Source organism: Gekko japonicus, unplaced genomic scaffold, assembly GCF_001447785.1.
Source record: "Gekko japonicus isolate JY-2015 unplaced genomic scaffold, Gekko_japonicus_V1.1 scaffold1216, whole genome shotgun sequence".
Taxonomy (NCBI): domain Eukaryota; kingdom Metazoa; phylum Chordata; class Lepidosauria; order Squamata; family Gekkonidae; genus Gekko; species Gekko japonicus.
This window is the reverse complement of record NW_015174309.1, coordinates 244,647-265,975: the sequence shown is the minus strand read 5'-3', so window position 1 is coordinate 265,975 and position 21,329 is coordinate 244,647. Positions and strand designations below refer to the sequence as shown.

The 21,329-nt window shown below is 47.0% G+C and overlaps 1 pseudogene; it reads left to right on the top strand.

The window, feature by feature from the left end:
* Positions 1 to 19,371: 19,371 nt before the first annotated feature.
* LOC107121245 lies at positions 19,372 to 19,907 on the top strand (annotated as a pseudogene).
* Positions 19,908 to 21,329: the final 1,422 nt, after the last annotated feature.

Below are 21,329 nucleotides of genomic sequence, written 5' to 3'. Positions count from 1 at the left end.
ACTAAAGTTTGTGATGAATTTTGGCTGGCCCATGGTTTGTGAACTGTAGTTTGTGGCAGGTGAACCGGCATGAACTTCCCACAAACTTTCAAGCAGTTTGTGGAAGTTCATGGAGGTTTGTGAATGGATACATTTCCAGACAGTCTGTCTCTGCTGAAAGGAAATGTTTACCAAACTTCAAAGCAATGAAGGAGATTGTATTCTCCAGCCTTGGAAACACTGTTGTCAGTTTCAGACTAGTCATGTCAGTTTCAAGAGGTTGCCCCTGGTTTGCTGGCATACCTTTGTGTTCACCTCCCATTTTCTTGCACAGAGCCTGCAAAATCCCCCCCCTCGCTTGGATTTGTGACTCTGTGGTTTGATATTAGTCCTTTTAAGCTTGCAATGCCTGTGGCACTGGGTTCTGCTGGGTACTCTGTGATTGCACTGGTACTGCTGGGCACTCTGAACATTCTACTGGTTCTGATGGGCTTGCAAAAATGTCCCCCTTGCTTGGATTGTGATTGAGCTGGCATTGTCACATTGGCACCAGGTTCTGTTGGGCACTAGTACATTGCACTGGTTCTGCTGGGCATGCAAAAATGCCCCCCACTTTCTGTTTCTACTGCAGAGATTCTCTGGGACTTTGATTCTGTTCCACTGGGCTTCTATTGCCCTTGCTTTTTTGCTGTTTTTTTCTCCACTGGAAGCAATGGAGGATGGGAGCACCTTCTTTGGGGAGGGTGTAACTTCGACCTCGTCAATCCAATCCTCACCAAACTTGGAGGGCAGATAAAGGAGAGTCAGCCGAAGATCTACTGTGAACTCCAGGGGGCATTCTACTGCATCACAAACCTCACAAACTGGTTCAATTAACTCTTTAAAGTTCTTGATGGTTCGTGGTTCATGAACTGGGCTTGTCATGAACCATCACAAACTGCATTTTCCCAGTTCGTGCCCTTCCCTAGTAATAGGAAGGCTGAAGGAAGGCGGTAGGATACAGGTTGGTTCTCTTGCCACAGAACATCCATCAAATGAAGTGAGTTAGCATGTCTTCTACATGTCTATCATAAGACATAAGCGGTCTCTATGTGCTCCCCTAATACTTACAAGTGTTTGCAAATTTTAGATCACCTCTTTTCAAGATTAAGATCTGTTATGTCAGTTCTGAAGCTAAGTGTCCCACAAGCTCATAACAGATGGAGAAATGAAGAGTGCCTACATAGTTTGACCCTGATTTGGAAGGCCCAGGCTAGCCCAGTCTCATTGGATCTCAGAAGTTAAGCAGGGTCAACCTTGGTTAGTACTTGGATGGGAGACTATCAAGGAACACCAGTGTGGTGACACAGAGGCAGGCAATGGCAAACCACCTCTGTTCACCTCTTGCCTCGAAAACCCTCTGGCACTGCCATAAATTGGCTGTTCCCAGACAGCACTTTCCACCACCACACAGTTTGAGAACAATAGGTTCTAAACTGTCCTGGTGTGGTGTCAGAAAATGCAATGCCAGATTTTGTCTTATGGGGGCATTTTCTATTAATTCAGGGCATCTGCAGTGAGAAAGGCATTCTTAGACAATTAACAGTTCCTGTGAGTCCTGAAGTACCCACCATATTTCACAGAGGAAGGTACCTGCTGCATCTCTGCATGATCGCTGCTGTGTCTTTGCTTCCTCCTAACCAGCCTCTGCTGGAGTGAATACCTCTGAATTGGGATTTGACAGATCACTCAATCATCCACTTTGTGCACAGATAGCGGGATTATCCATCCTTGAGGAACTGCCTGTTGCATCTCTTCATGAGTTGTTGCTTCGGGAGGATTTCCTTTTCATTTGGATCACATCCAGGACAGTGGGCAGTTACACTTCAAAACCTGCTGGGTCTAAGGAGAAAGTACACCTCTGATTTTAATTGGAAACAGAAAATCAACATATGCTTCCATTATCAGAAGTCTGGAACACAATGGTTTAGAACCAGCGTCACGGCCCTTCCTTTCCAAGCATCCGTCCCCCATCTTTTCATCCCCCACGCAATTAAAAAGCAAAAGTTAACAAGACGCTTTATTTTTGTTCTGCAAAGGTCGGCAAGTCCCAGTGCAGCAAATTAATCCCAATTAGTAATGATATTGTGTCTCGGTACGTCAGGACACTTTTGATTTACCCGGTTTCCAGGATGCAGACGGCAAATGTTAATGATTCCGTTTGCGGGGAATTTATACTCCCGCTCATTTCCCATTTGCCGATCAGTTGCGCCTCGGCAAGACCGGCCCGCTTCAGCTAATGAACTGTAGGCCTCGGAGGAATAATGGCGCGTTCCACCGGCCTTGCTTTTTCTCATGCCATCTGTAAAAAATATAGGTCCTTCTGAGAGAAAAACATTTCTGGCAGGCAGGAAAGGAGTGATTACGATCACATAAATGTCGCTGATAATTTGTACGTTCGCCAGTTTAATGACGGCGCGGCTAAATGAAGGTATCTGTGGAGAGCAAAACTAATTATAGTCAATTCAGCATTTTTGGAGTGAGGCGGGGAAAGTCTTGAAGGGGAGCATCAGCACACCTCGTTTGTGCTCATTGCTGTACATTATTCCAATGGCAATGTTGCATTGCTACATGATGATTTACCCGCTCAGCTGGTGCGGTTTAAATTAGAGCCACGCAGAACGTTTCTCCAGAGAAGGGCTCTGCTGTATTTTCACCCTTGAATCTTTTAGAGTAGACTTTTGAAAAGGTCAAAATATTTCAACCCCCCCCCCCCCCAAAGATTTTTAAGGGTGTCTCATGGGGGGGGGGGGAAGAGGGGCGGTTTCCTAAATTTAATTAATTAATTAATTAATTAATTAAAACATATCTATGCCGCATGATGTGCTAAGCGTGTGTGACTATCCAAGCCAGACCCTTAGGACTTCCCAGCCTTACCAGCTTTCACTGCAGTTCTTGCTGTGAAGCCCCTTATAGTAACCACAATAACGCAGTCCAGTGGTACACTATGTACAAGGGTTTATTCACGGTATTCACAAGCAAAATGCTATGCCAGACATCCAGTACAGAGAAGAAGGATACCTGGCAACTGTACAATGACTTATATACAAAGTTCCACCAATCAGAGTCATGCTGAGTCACTGTGACTGCACACTGTCCAGTGCCAGTCTAAACCGGTTGGAACTTGCTCTCTCCATATACCTGCTGACAGGTAGCTGTCATCTTAGATCACAATGATCTGTCTACTGGAGATTAACATACAACACCGCATTTCCACTAACACAGAATCACAGAGTTGGAAGAGGCCCTACAGGCCATCTGGTCCAACCCCCTGTTCAATGCAGGATCAGCCTAAAGCAGTGGTGGCGAACCTATGGCACGGGTTCCAGAGGTGGCACTCAGAGCCCTCTCTGTGGGCACGCGTGCCATCGCCCCAGCCAGGCCCAGACCATCATTAAAGTGTCGAATTCTCTGCCAAATAATTTTAAATAAATGAAAGCATTTGGGATTGCTTTCCTTACTTTGTTTGGATCACCTTAAGTTAATGTATGAGTTGTTTTTTCTAAAGTAAAGCCTCAGTATTCAGGTTAAATTGCCGTGTCGGCACTTTGTGATAAATAAGTGGGTTTTGGGTCGCAGTTTGGGCACTCGGTTTCTAAAAGGTTCGCCATCACTGGCCTAGAGCATCCCTTACAAATGTTTGTCCAGCCGCTGCTTAAAGACTGCCAGTGAGGGGGAGCCCCCCCCCCAGGCAGCCCATTCCACTGCTGCACAACTCTGACTGTAAAACAATGTTCCCTTATATCCAGCCGATACCTTCCCGCCTAATTTCAACCCAGTATTGCGAGTCATCTCCTCTGCTGCCAACAGGAACAGCTCCCTGCCCTCCCCATAAGTGACAGCCCTTCAGAGACTTCAAGAGCTCAACCCTGTCCCCCCCTCAACCTCCTCTTCTCCAGACGAAACAGAAGGTCCCCAGGGTAGCAAACATCGAACACAAAGACATTTCAGTATTAAGATTTCAACATATAAAAAAACATTTAAAATAAAGTATATGTACAATGACCCAGACCTGGACAGCTTAGGCTAGCCCAATCTCATCAGCTAAGCAGGGTCAGCCCTGACGAGTATTTGGATGGGAGACGTGGAGGCAAGCTATGGCAAACCATCTCTGAACATGTCTTGCCTTGAAAACCCTGAGGGGTTTTGCCATAAGTTAGTTGTGACATTCTGGCCAAAAAAAAAGTACAGTAATTCAGTCAAACCTACACATAACACCAAAAAAAACCAAAAAAAAAAACCCAGAGAGGAGATAACAGGTACTGGGAGTATGCCAAACAGAATCAAAAAGTCTTTACCCAACTACCAATCTGGCACCAGATTACCAGAAGATGGCACTGTTCTCTGCCATTCCAGGGGCAAGACTAGAGCTAATGGGCTTAAGTTACAAGAGGACAAATGTTGGTTAAGAACATAAGAACATAAGAGATGCCGATGTTGGATCAGGCCAAAGGCCCATCCAGCCCAACACTCTGTATCACACAGTGGCCAGAAATACCAGGGGCCATCAGGAGGTCCACCAGTGGGGCCAGGACATTAGAAGCCCTCCCACTGTTGACCCCCCCCCCCAAGCACCAAGAAGACAGAGCATCACTTGCCCCAGAGTCCCTATCTATACCTTGTGGCTAATAGCCACTGATGGACCTCTGCTCCATATGCTTATCTAATCCCCTTTTGAAGCCGTCCATGCTTGATCATTAGGAGACACTTCCTAATGCTAAGATGAGTTTAATGATGGAATCAGCTGCTGGTGGAAGGGCTCTCTGTGAGTGGAATCCATCAGGACAGCCAACTGTTTGGGTTGCTCTGTTTATGGATTTCTTCCATGGAATCTTAGACTAAATGACCTGTCAGACCCCTCCCCTTTTTTTAGGACTATGTGACTAACCAAACTTTTAAAATTTATTTATGTAGGTATTGTCACAACCAACCCCAGCATAGGGCTTTCAAGGCAAGTGAGAAGCAGAGGTGGTTTGCCATTTCCTTCCTCTGCAAAGCCTCCCTTGGAGGTCTCCCTTCCAAGTATTCACCCTGCTTAGCTTCTTCCAGCAATGTGCTTTCATTGCACGTGAGAAGCAGAGGTGGTTGGCCATTGTCTTTCTCTGCAGAGTCTTCCTTGGTGGTCTCCCATCCAAGTACTAACCCTGCTTAGCTTCTCCCAGCAAGGGGCCTTCAAGGCAAGTGAGAAGCAGAGGTGGTTTGCCATTGGCTTTCTCTACAGAGCCTTCCTTGGTGGTCTCCCATCCATGTACTGACCCTGCTTAGCTTCCAAGAGGTGACAAGACTGGGTCATATGATGTCTCCTTCCCTCCTAAAAGCTTTTTATTTACTCAAGTATAACTTGTTTATTTCTTTGATTGGGTCTTTTGTTGTGTTCAAGATTTTTTAGATCTGTCTGGTCTCACCAAGCACCTGAAAATGTCAAAGCCATTGCAGTTTCTGATTATATTAAGAGGAGAGACCATGATTCAGTGGTAGAACATCTGTTTTGCATGTGAAAGGTCCTAAATTCAATCCCCATTGTCTCCAGTTAGTTGGTGAAGGGGAGAATCTCTACCTGAGACCTGGACTCAGTGCTAGAGCATCTGTTTTGCATGCAGAAGTTCCCAGGTTCAATCCCCAGTGTTTGCAGTGAATAGATGATGGGAAAGATCTCTGCCTGTGACCCTGGCTCAGTGGTAGAACATCTCTTTTGCATACAAGAGGTTCCAGGCTCAATCCCCAATGTCTGCAGTTAGATACTGGTCTGAATATCTGCTTTGCATGTACAAAATCCTAAATTTGATCCCTGGCATCGCCACTGGAGAGTCCGTTGGACTGCAAGGAGATTCAATCGATCAATCCTAAAAGAAATCAACCCTGGCTTCCGGTCTGGCTCCCGCGAAAGGCAGACGCATCCTCGGGTCGCTCCCGCGGGTGCCTTGCCCGCCCGCGGTGGAGGAGGGAATCCGCGCAAGCGGAGACCCGAACGAGCCCCTCAGATGAGAGGAGCTCGGATCCGGGGCGCTTTAGGGCGTTCTAGGGGGGAGTCTCTCTTTCGGTCGAAAGATCGGAGATTGAGACTCTCGCCATGCCCTGCCCCTTTGGACCTTGCTGCGTGAGCGACCCCGTTCTACGGGGTTTAGCGGAACCACCGGGCGTCACCAAGTGATGAAGCGAATTTCCGAAAAAAATGGAAAAGAAAAGACTGGCGTAACTGTGAGTTGTCAAAATACAGAGAAAATGAACTAAGAATGTTTCCCCCCCCCCTTCAGCGGAAAATGAGGAGGTTAATCCTCTATAAGCGAGAAAGAAAAAAAAGAAAAGAGGGGGGGAATGGACTGAGCGAATAGTGATGTTTTCCTTTGATGTACTTGAAAATAAGCAAGAAAAGGTTTTGTTTCTCTGGAGCGCATTTTAAAAACTTTACTAAAAATAAAAAAACAAGATGTCGGAGCTGGGTAAAGACAAGCAGAGGAGAAGGAAGGGACTTCCGTCAGGGCGTTTGTGTCAACGTGAGTGCCGGCTGTTTAATATTTGGACTGTGTATAGCTATGAATCCAACGGGGATTGTGAAGGAAAAGAAAAGTTTGAATTGTGACAGCGAAAAGTGCCTCATGAGCGCTTATAAAAGTCAACAATTGAAGAGGAGAATCCAGCGAAGAGATTGGGAGCGGATAAAAGCGAAATTGAAATTAATACCATTCTCAAAGCTGGAGATCTCCGGGCATGGCATGAAAGGAAGACGACTTATAGCACAGGAACTGAAAGAGTTAACAGCGACCCGAAGGAGGAGGGGAAGAAGCCGGAGGGAGAGAAAAACAGAGGAAGCCCCTCCCGTCACTGAGAGTGGAAAAGTAACCAGCACGTAAAAGAAGCGGTTTTGAATGTGCCCTGAAGAGACTTTTTAACAGAAATTCAAAGGAACATTACTAACATACTAATACAGAAAGTAACTGGAATGGAAAAAAGATGTTTGACAACACGCAGAAGAAGCCTTTGATGATTGGACATTACTAACAGTTTAATCTAACAGTTAATAGATCACTCAGCTTTCTCTTCGTCCCACTATATACCTTCCTTATTTTTCTTTTTAAGCGAAACTCCTCCCCTTTTTAGGGGAGTCAATAAAATCTTTATACAAAAAAAAAAAGAAATCAACCCTAACTGTTCCCTGGAAGGCCAGATACTGAAGCTGGAGTTCAAATACTTTGGCCACCAAATGAGAAGGGAGCACTCATTGGAGAAGACCCTGATGCTGGGAAAGATTGAAGGTAAAAGAAGAAGGGACAGCAAAGGATGAGATGGTTAGATAATCCAAACTTTGAGACAATGGAAACTGTTGCTAAATTTCTTTGTGGTGCCATTTCTATTCGCCCTTTATTTAATTGATGGGTATACTTACTTGCTAATTCCTTGTTTCTGTATTTTGCAGATATTATTCTATGCTGTGGGGTTTTTTTTTTTTTTGTTGTTGTTGTTGTTGTATATGTGTTTGCAAGGGTTACATGCCAATAAAGGTAACTGGACTGGGAAAGATTGAAGGTAAAAGAAGAAGGGACAGCAAAGGACGAGATGGTTAGACAGTGTTATCAGGGCTCTTATTGTAGAAAAAGCCCAGCAGGAACTCATTAACATAATAGGCCACACCCACCAGCAGAAATTCATTAGCATATTAGGCCACACCCCTGACAGCACAGCTCAATAGCATATTAGGCCGCACCACCATGCCTTCCCTTGGGGAGCCCAGGCAAGCCTCCCCTTGAAGGGAAGGCAAGGTAGTTTAAACTGCCTTCCCTTGGCTTGCCTGGGCACCCTGCAGCTGCGGGAAGCCTGGGCAAGCCGGCCCTTGGACAGGCCGGGGAAGGCACGGGGAGGCATTTAAATGCCTCCCTGATTCTTCCAGGGTCCCCTTGGCCCGCGCACCTCGAAGTCGACGGGTGTGTGTGTCGCTCTCCAGGCCTTCCCTCTATAGCCACGCATGCAGTAGTGTTGGCTGTAGTGGGCGTGGCCAACTCTGAAGCCAGCCGGAACTCCGTTCCTGTGTGTTCCTGCCCCAAAATAGCCCTGAGTGTTATCAGTGCAATGAACATGAAGTTGAACAAACTCCAAAGGATGACAGAGGATAGAAGGGCCTGGCATAATGTGGTCCATGGGGTCACAAAGAGTCGGGCTCAACTGTGCAACTGAACAACAACAGCAACAACAAAAATCGCCACTTGAAAGGATCAGGTAGCAGGAGACAGGAAAGACCTCATCTGGAGAGTGGCTACCAGTCAGAGTGGACAATACCGACCTAGATAGACCAATAGTCTGACTCTGTATAAGGCAACGGTTTGCAACAACAAAATTTGGTTGGGCCAGAAAGGGCTGAATTTTTTTAAAAAATAGCTTCAGGTCTGAATTTGGTCCACCAGCTGACAATTGGCCATCTCTACTAGCTCCAGAACCAAACTTACTGAATTAGAGAAAAGAAGAAATGAAGTTTGCAGCATCCCTGGCTGATCATCATCCATAAGGGAGAAGCAGTGGGGTTGGGAGGGGAAGGAAAACAAGACGTCCAGTGAGAATATGTTCCGCAGAGAAGGTGTCATCCAAGGAAAGAAATGTCAGAAGCAGAGCACTCTATGCTGAGGTCACATCAGGCTCAGGCGCTGCGATACTGACATCATGACAGCTCTGAGATATAAAAAAAACCTTCAAAGCAATTGTAGCCATCAAGCAATTTAAGCTCTTGGGGGGGTGTTCCCAAAACAGGGGACACGACCTGCTGAAGGAACGATTGCCTTCAGAGAACATGCAGAGAATTTGATAAAGGATACATTTAATTATAGCCTGCATTTCTCTTGGCTGTTTGTCTTGGGCTGGCTTTGCCGATGAGTGACAGAAGAAGTCCGAAGGAAGATACGTGTGATGAGATTTTGGACAGCGCTTCGCAGCCTCTATCGAGCAATGACAAAAACATACGCCCCAAATGACAGGAGCAAACAGAGGATTAAGAAAAAGTAATCCAAAATAAGCTTCATAACTTTCACCACCATCCCCGCCAAAGAACTTTCTGCATTACATTCAGAGCTTGCCATTCTTGGAAGGATCTTCAAACAGTACATGCAGAGTTTTCAGGTAGTCTTCCTCCAGGCCCTAGCTGGATCCAGACTTGTTTAGCCTCAGCAAGATCGTGTCATGGGCATGGATGAGGATGAGCTGACAGAGCCTGCAGAAACCACAGCTGGCCCCTCTGAAGCAGCAGAGGAGAATAGCTGGCAACTGCCTGTAACAGCAGTCTTCACACCTGGCCCAGATAAGAAGGAAGAACTGCAAGCTGATGGTCCTCCTGACTAACTCCCACATGTGACTCATTTAAGGGAGTGGCTGCGACAAAACTCAGCAAGCAGACGAAGAGAGGCCAGGCTACAAGGGATACACTCAGGCAGCCCAGAGTTCTAACAGGAGCCTGGCCAATCGTGCAGCTGGCTAATTGGTAGCAGTATTTAATTCCACACTCTGGGCGGTACTCTTTGTGGAAGCAGCAAGTCAGCTTCATGCTACTAGCATCCACTCCGGCTCAGCTCTTGCACCTACACCTTTGGATCCCCTGGCTTTGGACTTGGCTCTGTGTTCCTGGCTCCTGACGCAGGCTTGGCTTTGGACTACATTTCTGGTTAGTGATTTGGACTTGGCTCTGTGTTTCTGGCTCCTGACCCCAGCTTGGCTTTTTGGACTTTGCACTGTCTTCTTGGCTCCTGACCTTGGCTTGTTCTGGACTCCCTTTGACTGGCACCCCAGCCCGTGACAGATCATTGAACTGTGTCTCTCCAGACCAGGGCTTCCCCAACCTTTTTGAGCCTGCAGGCACTTTGGAATTCTGACATAGCATGGTGGGTGCAGCCACAAAATGGCTGCCACAAAATGGCTGCCACAGGGGGTGGGGCCAGCCACAAAATGGCTGCTGCAGCTTACCCTCAGTCACATTGTGAAGATTTTTTAAAAATCAGCACAGCCAATCATATAGATGACTGAGCAAAAGCCCCACACGGCCCTGCCCACTTTCTGAAAACACTTGGTGGTGCCAGGAAATGTGTTGGGGAGGTCCAAGGTGACTGTGGACGCCTCATTGGGGCCCTTGCTCCAGGCCATATTCTGGGATCAAATGTTTTTCTGTTGGGCATATGCAGAGGTCCCAGTTTTATCCCCTCTTTCTCCATTTAGTTCTTGTGGACCGCATTTTATTCTCACAACGATGCTGTGAGGAAGGGCTCGGGTCGAGTGACAGTTGTTGCATGTTGCTTTATTGAACCACCAGAATCATCAGCAAAAGAAGACCTGTCATGGTGACTGTATCTACCTGGACCCCACATTTTATTTATGGAAAAACAGCATTTATGGAAGGGTTATCCTTCTAGATATGAGATGCAGTAGATACCACCAAGATGGTAGGGCTTCTTTTGCACTAAGCTCTCATTGCTGGTACTCCAACAGAGAGCCAGTTTGGTGTAATGGTTAGGAGTGTGAACTCTAATCTGGGAGAATTGGCTTTGATTCCCCACGCCTTCACAAGCAGCTGCTGGTGTGACATTGGGGTCAGTCACAAGTTATTTCAGAGCTGTTCTGTCATGAGCAGTTCTCAAAAGAGCTCTCTCAGCCCCACCTACCTCACAGGGTGTCTGTTGTGGGGATGGGAAGGGAAAGGAGATTGTAAACTGCTCTGAAGGGTGGAGTATAAATCCAATCTCCTCCTCCTCCTCCCCATCAGAAGGGCTATTTGGAACATCATGCCTGGGCCAAGTAAATGTTCATGGCTGAATGGGGATGTGAAGGAAGGTCTTCCCAGTCCTAGTTCACCCTAACCACTTCCCCTCATTGGATCTTGAGGTGCTATTGGAAGCCCACAGCTAGGATGGACAGATGAAGTTCCCTTCTACTGAGTCAGAGACCATTGGTCTGTCAAGGTCAGTATTGTCTACTCGGATTGGCAGCTGCTCTCCTAGTTTTCAGGAGAAAACTTTCAGGAGAAAACTTTCACAACAACTACCTGATACTTTATAAAGCTGGAGATTATGGGGATTGAACCTGGCACCTTCTGCATGCAAAGTTTGGTGTAGTGGTTCAGTGCACGGACTCTAATCTGGGAGAACCGGGTTTGATTCCCCACTCCTCCACTTGCACCTGCTGATGTGACCTTGGGTCAGTCACAAGCTCTGGCACAGCTGTCCTTGAAAAAGAGCAGTTTGTGTCAGAGTTCTCTCAGCCCCACCCACCTCACAGGGTGTCTGTTGTGGGGAGGGGGAGGGAGAGGAGTTTGTCAGCCGCTCTGAGACTCCAAGTGAAGGGCGGGGTATAAATCCAATCTCTTCTTCTTCAAAGCAGATGTTTTGCCATTGAGCCAAGGCCCCCACCCATACTGAAGCCTCTCTCCTTTTTCAGAGGTTTTAGAATCTGGCTGCCATTGTTCAGTGGCATGGGAAAGCTGCCAAGAATTCCCAGAGATCCTTGAAGTATCATCCAAGTGCGAAAAGTAAGATTTCCCATCCCCAACGGGTAAGTAATTGTATACCCAAGGTTGAGAAAGGAAGGGTTTTTTCCCCCCCAATCTGTGGCAAAATACGCATTTTGATTCTGCAGTTCTTTAATGTTATCTCATTGGGCAGGGGAGGGGAGAATCCTGACAAATAGGCAAGAGAAGTATGGAAGGTACTTATTTTAATTTGTGCTCACCCAGGACGAAGGGTTGGAAGTCACTCTGAGAATTCGGACTGGAAATTAGCATTTACAGGCAAAAGATTATTATATCGTATCTGAATTGGTTCCCTCAAGCCCTGCTATATCCAGTCTCTCTCTCTTTCTCTCTCTCAAAAAAAGTCCATTTGATAAAGACACTTCATTTTCCCCTGGATTCATATTGGCATGCAAAGGAGGAGAAAATTAACAGCCGGTGCCATTCAATACACAAAATCTCTTTCACCTTGTAACTTTACAAAACTCTTTGTCAGAGGGAGGGAAAAAAACCCCTAGCATTTCGGATTAGTCTTCACAAGCATTTCTTTCTCAGAGATGGAGTGCAAATTAAATTTCAGAGGCCGGCGTGAGGCACCCCGGCTTTTTTATTTGCGTGCCTTGGCACCTAAGCCACCTTCTCTGCAAAGTTTCATGCTGCCGTTTGCTGGAAGGTGCTCCTAGAGCAACTGAATGGGACTAGGAATCTCTCTCTGTCTATTATACATGGCAGCTGCAACCCTGATCATCTCATACCTTCTAATTATTTTTGTGCAAATCCAAATGCTGTTGAGATGTAGAAAACACAAGCCATGCTTTCCAATTGTGCCGAACACAAGAGTTATTCCTCTTTTTTCCAGGTATGATTTTGCTAGCTGGTGGTGTTGTCATTTTTGCCATCAAGTCATGGCTGATTTATGGCAAGTCATGGCTGATTTAAGGCAAGAGACATTCAGAAGTGGTTTGCCATTGTCTGGGGCAGTGATGCTCCGTATTCTTGGTGCTGGGGAGGGTGACAGTGGGAGGGCTTCAGGAGTTCTGGCCCTACTGGTGGACCTCCTGATGGCCCCTGGGTTTTGGCCACTGTGTGACACAGGGTGTTGGACTGGCTGGGCCATTGGCCTGATCCAACATGGCTTCTCTTCTGTTCTTATGGGATCTGACCCAATGCCTCTCCTTTTTGCTGGACAAGTGAATGATTTCACACTGAGCAGGGTGCACCAAACACACCTATGGCAGCAAACCGTGGTAAGAGCAGAGATGGAAAACTGAGCTTTCTAATATATGCCAGCCAAACTGTGCATCGAATACTGTGAGGATAAACTGGTGGCGGCGGCAGTAAGCTGTGGAACTGCTAGCCCAGAAGAGCCCTGCTGCGTTCACACAGGATCCCTCGAAGCAAACAAGGAAACAAACCTTTCTTAATCTTGCAGCAGCCATAGTCTATAAAATCTGGAAAGCGAGCCCTGAAAGCTAATTAAACTTGGCAGCTAAACAATTATAGCCTAAAAAAGGGAGCCTTTCTCCTAAGCAAATATTGCTTTAAGTGGCTCAGGATATATGCCGTGTGACCCCCCCCACCCCACCCCCACTTTCTGGAAACCACAGGAGCCAAATGGAGACAAAATGGTAATTGCTGTCTCAAATAGAGCCAGGCTGGAGCTCAGATCTGAGGTCTTGTGGGGCCGGCCGAGATAGCTACAAAAGAGAGCAGGGGCAGCCCAAGGGCTTTTGACACTTGCCCGGGGCTCAGTCCAAACCTCTGAGAAGCTAGAGCATGGCTGAGCTGGCCCTCATGTGCCGACGGGGGTAGGGTTGCCAGCTCCAGGTTGGGAAGCTCCTGGAGATTTGGGGGGTGGAGCCTGGGGAGGACAGGGACCTCAGTGGGGCACAGTGCCACAGAATTCACCCTCCAAAGCATCCATCTTTCCCAGGGGAACTGGTCTCTGTAGTCTGGAGATGAGCTGTAATTCTAGGGAGGGGGGTCCCCAGGTCCCACCTGGAGGCTGGCAACCCTCGCTCTTCCCCCCTCCCTCCCGGGCAGGGGCTGGGTGGCAAGGGAAGGCAGGCCAGGTAGGCCAGGTGAGTGCCCCCAACAGGACGGCCAGCTCTGGGTTAGGGAATTCCAGGAGATTCTGTAGGTGGAATTTGGGGATAGGGCTGCCAGCTGTGGGTTGGGGTGGGTTGGGAAATCCCTGGAGACTTTGGGGGTGGAGCCTGGAGAGGGCAGGGTTTGGGGAGGGGAGGGGCCTGAGCATGGTACAATGCCCTAGAGTCCACCCTCCAAAGCAGCCATGTTCTCCAGGGGAGCCGATCTCTGTCAGCTGGAGATGCGTTGTAAAAGCAGGGGATCTCCAGGCCCCACCTGGAGGCTGGCAACCCTACCTGGGATGGATGACATGTGTGGAGGGAAGGGGCTTGGGCTGGGTATAATGCCACAGAGACCAAATTCCAAAGAAGCCATTTCCTCCAGGGCGGCTAATCCCTGTTAGCTGGAGACCAAGTGTAATTCTGGGAGATCTCCAGACACCCCCTGGAGGTTGTCAACCCAAGGTACTGCAGAATTGGAGGGAAGGCAGCAGAGCTGGCACCTCCCAACTCTGAGTCCCATCCTCCCTTCCTCCAAGGGTGAGGGGGCTGGGTGTCCTGGTGGTGGCAAAGTTAACTGTCACGAATAGCGTTCGTCCTCTGGTCCTGTCGACGCCCGGGTCCGCAACGATGGGCGTAGGTTAAAGTAATATGAGGCATAATACCACAACAACCTCAGAACTCTATAGAGAGAGCCACGAACCTCGGGTCTCTCCCTATTTATCAGCCCGAAAACCCCCGGGACAGTGTTACTTCACAGCTGTTTCCCAGGCCTCGTTTCGTCCTGATCTCGTCATCCCCAGCTGTGTGTATTTCTCCTCTTTATTACCATATTACCATAATACCCATCCCCTCATTTAAGGAGCAGAACTCTGTAGCCTGTGCATTCAGCTTCCATCCTGTCTGGCCCTTTGGGACTTCTTCTTGGATATCGTTGGCCTGTTGGTTCTGGTAAAGAGAGGGGTTTGCGTCTTCGGTTTTTGCACCCCCTCCGATCTCCCATACTTTCCGTGGCTGGGTTCTTGCTCTTCCGTTCCTTCTCTGACTCAACAATATCTTTCCGTAATGTGCCTTTGTGTCCTCTCCTGGGGTGTCTGCGGTAGGTGTCGACGTCTCCTTCTGACATTAACTAAGTTAACTAAAAATGGCGACATGCCTTTCTATATTAGCCCCAGCAGCTGGGTAGATGGTAATCACGGGCAAATATAGTAGGGCCACTTTGGACAGGAGGCCACGTGATTCGACATCCATCACCTCAACCAAAGGCCTGGTGGAACACCTCTGTTTTACAGGCCCAGCGGCCATAAAGTCTGTCTTCCGAAGCAGCCATTTTCTCCTGGGAACTGATCTCTGTCGTCTGGAGATCAGTTGTAGTCCCAGGAGATCTCCAGGGGACTGCTGTCTCTCCTCCATTCAATGAGGTGATGTAGTTCTTGAGGTTTTTCCAAAATAGCCACAAGCTGCTACTACAAAGCCAGGTGCAAAGCTGACAGTCACATTAGTGGCCTCACAACCAACTTTGCCAGTTTACATCACTCAGGAACTTGCCTTGAGTAATTGAGGGTGTTCAAAGAAATTATGTTCAGCACATAACATACTTTGTTGATGTGGGAAGAGGTGGTGGTGCTGATACTCTGGTCCCCAGGCATGACTTTAAAAGTCAGCATCGGCACTTTGAATTTGGCTGGGAAGCAAACTGGATGCCGGTGAAAATGAGGCATGGCTGGAGCTATCTATTCCCCCTGGAAGGATCCGTTAGAACTCTCTCTACCACATTCCAAACTTATGTGGCTGTTTCTGGATCCTTTTCAAAGGCAGACAGAGAAACGCAGGTGGAGAGTCACAGTTTTAAACTGTAAACTGCTTTGGCAGAACGTAGCAAAGAAATAAATAGCGGTATGTCTCCACTGACAACAGAATCTCTCTCTTTTGATTCTAGGAGATGCTGCAAAGAGATACATACTGGCACCTACCAAACTGGATGGGTTGTGCATCCATTTTGCACTCAGGTGTGCCTACGTCAGTGCACGCACACACACATTAAACCAGAATCAGCCCTGGTTTGTTTGCTTGTTTGTTTATTTATTTGGTAAATTTCATGAATGTACTTCAAGCGTTACAATCTAAAATACAGCGTAGATAGTAAAATAGTATGCAACAGGCATTAGATAACAAAGTATTCAGAGTACCATAAAACTTAAAGCACAAATAGTGTAAAGAGCATATTATTCTATATTGAATCTAATTCTTAACGAATTGCTGATACAAATTTCTGTGGAATACTTCTAATTGATATAACTAAACGTGAAATGCTGTAGATGGCTAATAATATTTATTGAGCAAACTCTGTAGTATGGTGGAAGACAGGAGAAGAAGAGAAGAGATTGGATTTATACCCCGCCCTTCACTTGGAGTCTCAGAGCGGCTTTCAAACTCCTTTCCCTTCCCCTCCCCACAACAGACACCCTGTGAGGTAGGTGGGGCTGAGAGAACTCTGACACAAACTGTTCTTTCAGGAACAGCTGTGCCAGAGCTTGTGACTGACCCAAGGTCACATCAGCAGGTGCAAGTGGAGGAGTGGGGAATCAAACCCCGTTCTCCCAGATTAGAGTCTGCACACTTAACCACTACACCAAACTGGCCTGGTGTGTAGTGGTCCATGGGGTCGCGAAGAGTTGGGCTCAACTGTGCGACTGAACAACAACAACAACTCTGGTCTGAGCAGCACTTTGTGTGAAATTGTGATCACTACTTTCCACTAACAGTTCTGGCAAGGCTGAAACAGTTCCCCTGTCAATGATTTCAGTGGTGTAGTGGTTGGAGTGATAAGACTAGGACTGGAAAGACTTTGGTTCAAATCCTCACTCAGCCATGCAGGTCACTGTATGTCCTTGGGACAGCTATTCTCTCCCTCAGCCTAATTTACATCACAAGATTTTTGCGGGGACAAAATTGGGCAGGGGAGAACCATGGGTCTGTGTATCTAACAGCAATGTGTGGCCTCCATCTGGGGGATACTTAACTCTGTGGGTTGGGGCTATGCTGATGCTAAACAGATTTTCCTGCAAACTTGGGGGATCCCCAGGCTTGCAGAAAAATCCAAAACCGTAAAAAATGTATTGGGGGGTTGAGATGCTCCCCACAAAAAAGGGAGCTGCTGTAGCAGCAGATGCCAGCAACCCGGTCCAAGCTCAAAGGAGGGTGGTGGGGCCTGGAGCTGCACTGTGTTCAGCAATGGGGGGGTGGATGGGATACCCCCCTGTGATTCTTGCAGGCCCCTCGCTTTTATCTTTCTATATGCTACACATTGCACCCGGAAAATGGGGGGGGGGTTATTTATTTATTTATTTATTTCTCTTTGGATTTGTATCCCGCCCTCCCCGAAGGCTCAGGGCGGCTCACAAGGGGCATAAATGCCCAAGTTAAAACACTAAAACAATACAGAAAATATAAAATACAATAAATACAGTTCTCTAAAAATTTCTTATGGTGCTCCAAAAGTATTTAACTATAATTCAAGATGGGGTTCTATAATAATTTATACTAGATACAACAAACAGCAGTAATAATATATAACAGTGACAATATGCATCCCTACAGCATTGTCCTCTGCCAGGAACATCTCGCACCCCCCCCGATTGTATCCATTCTGAAGATGGTCAATTTGCGGGAATAAAGGGGGGGCGCGTAGATGGAATGATGGTCACAATGGTGACTTAATGATGATGGTGTAATGATGGTGGCGGCAGTGGCTCCTACTCAAAGGCCTGGCGGAAGAGCTCCATTTTACAGGCCCTGCGGAACTGCAACAAGTCCCGCAGGGCCTGGATCAGTGTTCCCTCTAAGCTGAGTTAGTGTGAGCTAGCTCACAGTTCTTAAGCCTCCGGCTCACACATTTTTGTCTCGGCTCAGGAAGGATGGCTCCAGAGAAAACTAACTTATGCAGCAGCCAAATCACCTGCTCACAACTTTAATGCCAGTAGCTCACAAAGTAGAATTTTTGCTCTCAAGATTCCACAGCTTAGAGGGAGCATTGGCCTGGATCCCCCTCTCCAGAGCTGCAGGTCTACAAATCCAGCTTCACTCCACAACTGCTTTTCATGCCGTTTAGCTCGAAGAGGTACGTCAAATTTGCAAGTGCCTCTTTCAGCGCCATCCTAAGCAGAGATAGGCCCTTCCGAGCCCACCGAGTTCAGTGTAACTGTCCTCAGGCTGGTGCTGCTAGTCTTCCTGTGATGAGAGACGCCCTAAATCTTTGGTCAGTATTTGTTGACAGGCAGGAAAGTTCAGCCTGAGAAAAGTTTGGCCTTTTCTTCTCGTCCCGCAGGCACTCGGAGAAGGAAGAGGAATTCATAGCCTGGAGAGAAACACCTTGTCAGGGCTAATTGCAGACTCTTGTCAATCCATAATGTCGGCTACTTACCAACTGCCCAGCGTCTAATTGTCTGCCCCTCTGGAATACCCGCCTCATCTCTATGCAGTAACCTTTCTCCCTCAGCCTTCACAATCTTCAAGACTGACTTCATTAGCGATGTTGGCCTAAGCCTCATATTCACAGCATGAAGGTCCTTGCCCTAATTTGGGTCTAATGAGAATAAAGTGAAGTAGAAAATGAACTGCTCTGGAAAGCCATAACTTGAGGGAAAAGGGCGCGAGAGACTGTGTGAAAACCGAGCACAGGCACTAGATGGAACGTCTTCTCTAGTGAAGCGGGTGAGTTTTCAGAGGGCCAGGAAAGAGACTGTTTGACTTTCGGATCACATCTGCTCCCGTAGTCTGCTTTAACCAAGAGTAGTACCCAGTTCACAATATGTGTCCTTGAGAAATCACCAATTCTGTTAGTGATGATGGGGGAGATTCTCCAGTCTTGATTCAGTGTCTGCTGTCCTAAAATTGGGCTCCTTTGGATAAGAGTCAGGTCAAGCCCAATTTGATGATGCGAAGTTTGAGCAAGTCACAGCTGACTTACCATGACCCCAAAGGGTTTTCGAGGGAAAAGCTGAACAGATGTGGATGGCCACCGTTTTCCTCTGCACAAGGACTTGCTTGGGAGTCTCCCATCAAAGTACCGACCAGGTCAATGCTCCCTCTAAGCTCCCAACAAGTGCCTGATAACTGATACTGATAACAATTAGGGGCTGCCACCGTCAGATCGCCCAACCATTGCAGCACCCGGCCCCATGATCCACCATTGAGTTGTTGCCATAAGGAAACTTCGAGCAGAAGAACATCTTAGAACATTTGGGAAATGGAAATCCATTGAAAGTGTGTCATCTAAGTGAATTTTAATTGCCACCAGGACCTTTATGCTTGTTGATTTGTAGTGTTTTTAATAATTGTGTTTTAAGCTGTGTATATGTCGTGTTGGAAGCCGCCCTGAGCCTGCTTTGCGGGGAGGGCGGGGTACAAATTTGATAATAAATAAATAAATAAAAATAAATAAGCTGCAGAGTCTTGTGAGCAAAAATTCTACTTTGTGAGATATTGGCATTAAAGTTGTGAGCAAGCAATTTGGCTGCTGCATAGATTAGTTTGCTCTGGAGCCATCCCTCCTGCGCTAAGACAAAAATGTGTGAACCGGAGGCTAAACAAACGGTGAGCTTGCTTACACTAACTCAGCTTAGGGGGGACATTGGGGCCAACCCTGCTTGGATTCTGAGAACTGATGACATCGGGCTAGTCTGGGCTGTCCAGGTTAGGGCAAGGCCAAATCACCCTGTTTTAAAACTCACCCGACCAGCAGTGGTCTAGGGAGTGAAAATTTTGAGACGTCTGCCACCTTGCTAAAATGGCATGGGGGGTGGGGGAAATGAAAAGCTGAAAAAATCAACTCGCAAATATAACCTTGATCTCACCCATCCCGTAAAAGATGGAATATTTGATTCCGGATTTTTTTTTCCTGAAGGAAAAACGGGAAGTGAATGGTTTTCCAGAGCACCTGAGAAATGTAATTCACATTGAATGCTTTCAGAACAAGATTTTTTTGGTAGTTAGATATTAGGTAGTTACAGTAGTTAGACATTAGATTAAATTTTAAACTGATTTTTGGCGCTTTTTTGGGATGTGTTTTAACATTTTGGAATCTGGTAAATGTGTACTTCTTTTTTGTATGACTGGTCTAAGGACTGCAACAATAAACTGAACTGAACAAGATCTCTGGGATGTCTGAGAGCCTGAGGCAATTCTCGAAAAGGTACCTGAAGTATCTCACCAAGAAGAACCTCTAGAAGAACGACCTGTGTGATTGGCTGCGCATGGTGGCGTCCAACAAGGAGACCTACAAGCTGCGTTATTTCCAGATCAGTCACAACGATGATGAAGAAGAAGAGATTGGATTTATACCCCGCCCTTCACTACCCGAAGGTGTCTCAGAGCGGCTTACAATCTCCTTTCCCTTCCCCTCCCCACAATAGACACCCTGTGAGGTAGGCGGGGCTGAGAGAGCTCTGACAGAAACTGCTCTTTTTTCAAGAACAGCTCTTATCAGAACTATGGCTTACTCAAGGTCATCCAGCCAGGTGCAAGTGGAGGAGTGGGGAATCAAACCCTGTTCTCCCAGATTAGAGTCCACTACACCAAACAGGCTCTCCTGAAGAGTCTGAAACTGAGCAATGAGCGTGAGCTTTTAAATGGGGGGTGTTGTGCTCCTTGATAAGCTGAGAGTACAAATAAACCCATCTATTTATGAAAAAAGAGAGAGAAAATGGCCAAGTTGAGAGGCCTCTTGTCAAGTTACAAATTGCCGCAGGGGTCACTCACTCAGCCCAGCTGTGCCAGTCATGGGCATTCGATTCCTCGTCACTTCTTCACGCAGACGAGCGACCCCTGATGTTAGATCACCACTAACAAAGATCCGGAGAGTGATTTCAGCAAAGTGAAACAGCTTTATTGAAGGTACGAACAAGCACTTAAAAGCATTCATAACCAGAACAGATTTACATTGGGAACTAGGTTCCTTTTAAACATTCCTGGGCTACCCTGTTTCCCCGAAAATAAGACCTACCCCAAAAATAAGCCCTAGCAGGATTTCTATGCATTTGTGGTATAAGCCCTAGTGTGTCTTCTTGAGAAAAAAATAAATATAAGACAGTGTCTTATTTTTGGGGAAACACGGTAATGTAGCCATGCCTATTTACATTTAACAACCAATGGGGTTGTTCGGATAAGGACGAATGAGAGTTCTTCCCGCTCAGGGAATTAGTCCTTCTCAGATTGGTCGCTGTTAAGTGACCAATAGCGTGTGAGTGCAGAGGAGCCTTCGTCTGGCTCAAGCTTAACATGGGAGGTGAATGAGGCGATTCATGTAAGCCATTTCAATACATTACACCTGAGTGTCAGCAAGCTGCCAAAAGTTCTTTTCTGACGTCCTAGGTATGCGCATGCTCGCTTCCCTTTTCCTTTGTAGATGTGTTGATGCGTTTAATTGCTACACTGCAGGAACATGTATATCTCTCAAGGCCACAGGTGGTTCGCTGCTAGATAGTTGCTTAGGCAATCTCTTTGCTCGGCCGTGGGAAGAAAGTTATTATGCCAGCTAGAAGCGTTTCGCTCCCAGGCTCAATGGCGCGAGCGGGAACTCCCGCAATTGGGCCTCAGGTTTTCAAATGTCGTATAACATGCCATGCACTTTGAATGTCTCTCATACCTGACAGTGATTCTGTACATGCCCTTATAGCTTCAAATAAAGTAACCCCTTTCTACAAGAGTGTACTTGTCTTGATGCTGTGGGGAGACTGACACTGAGGCACTGG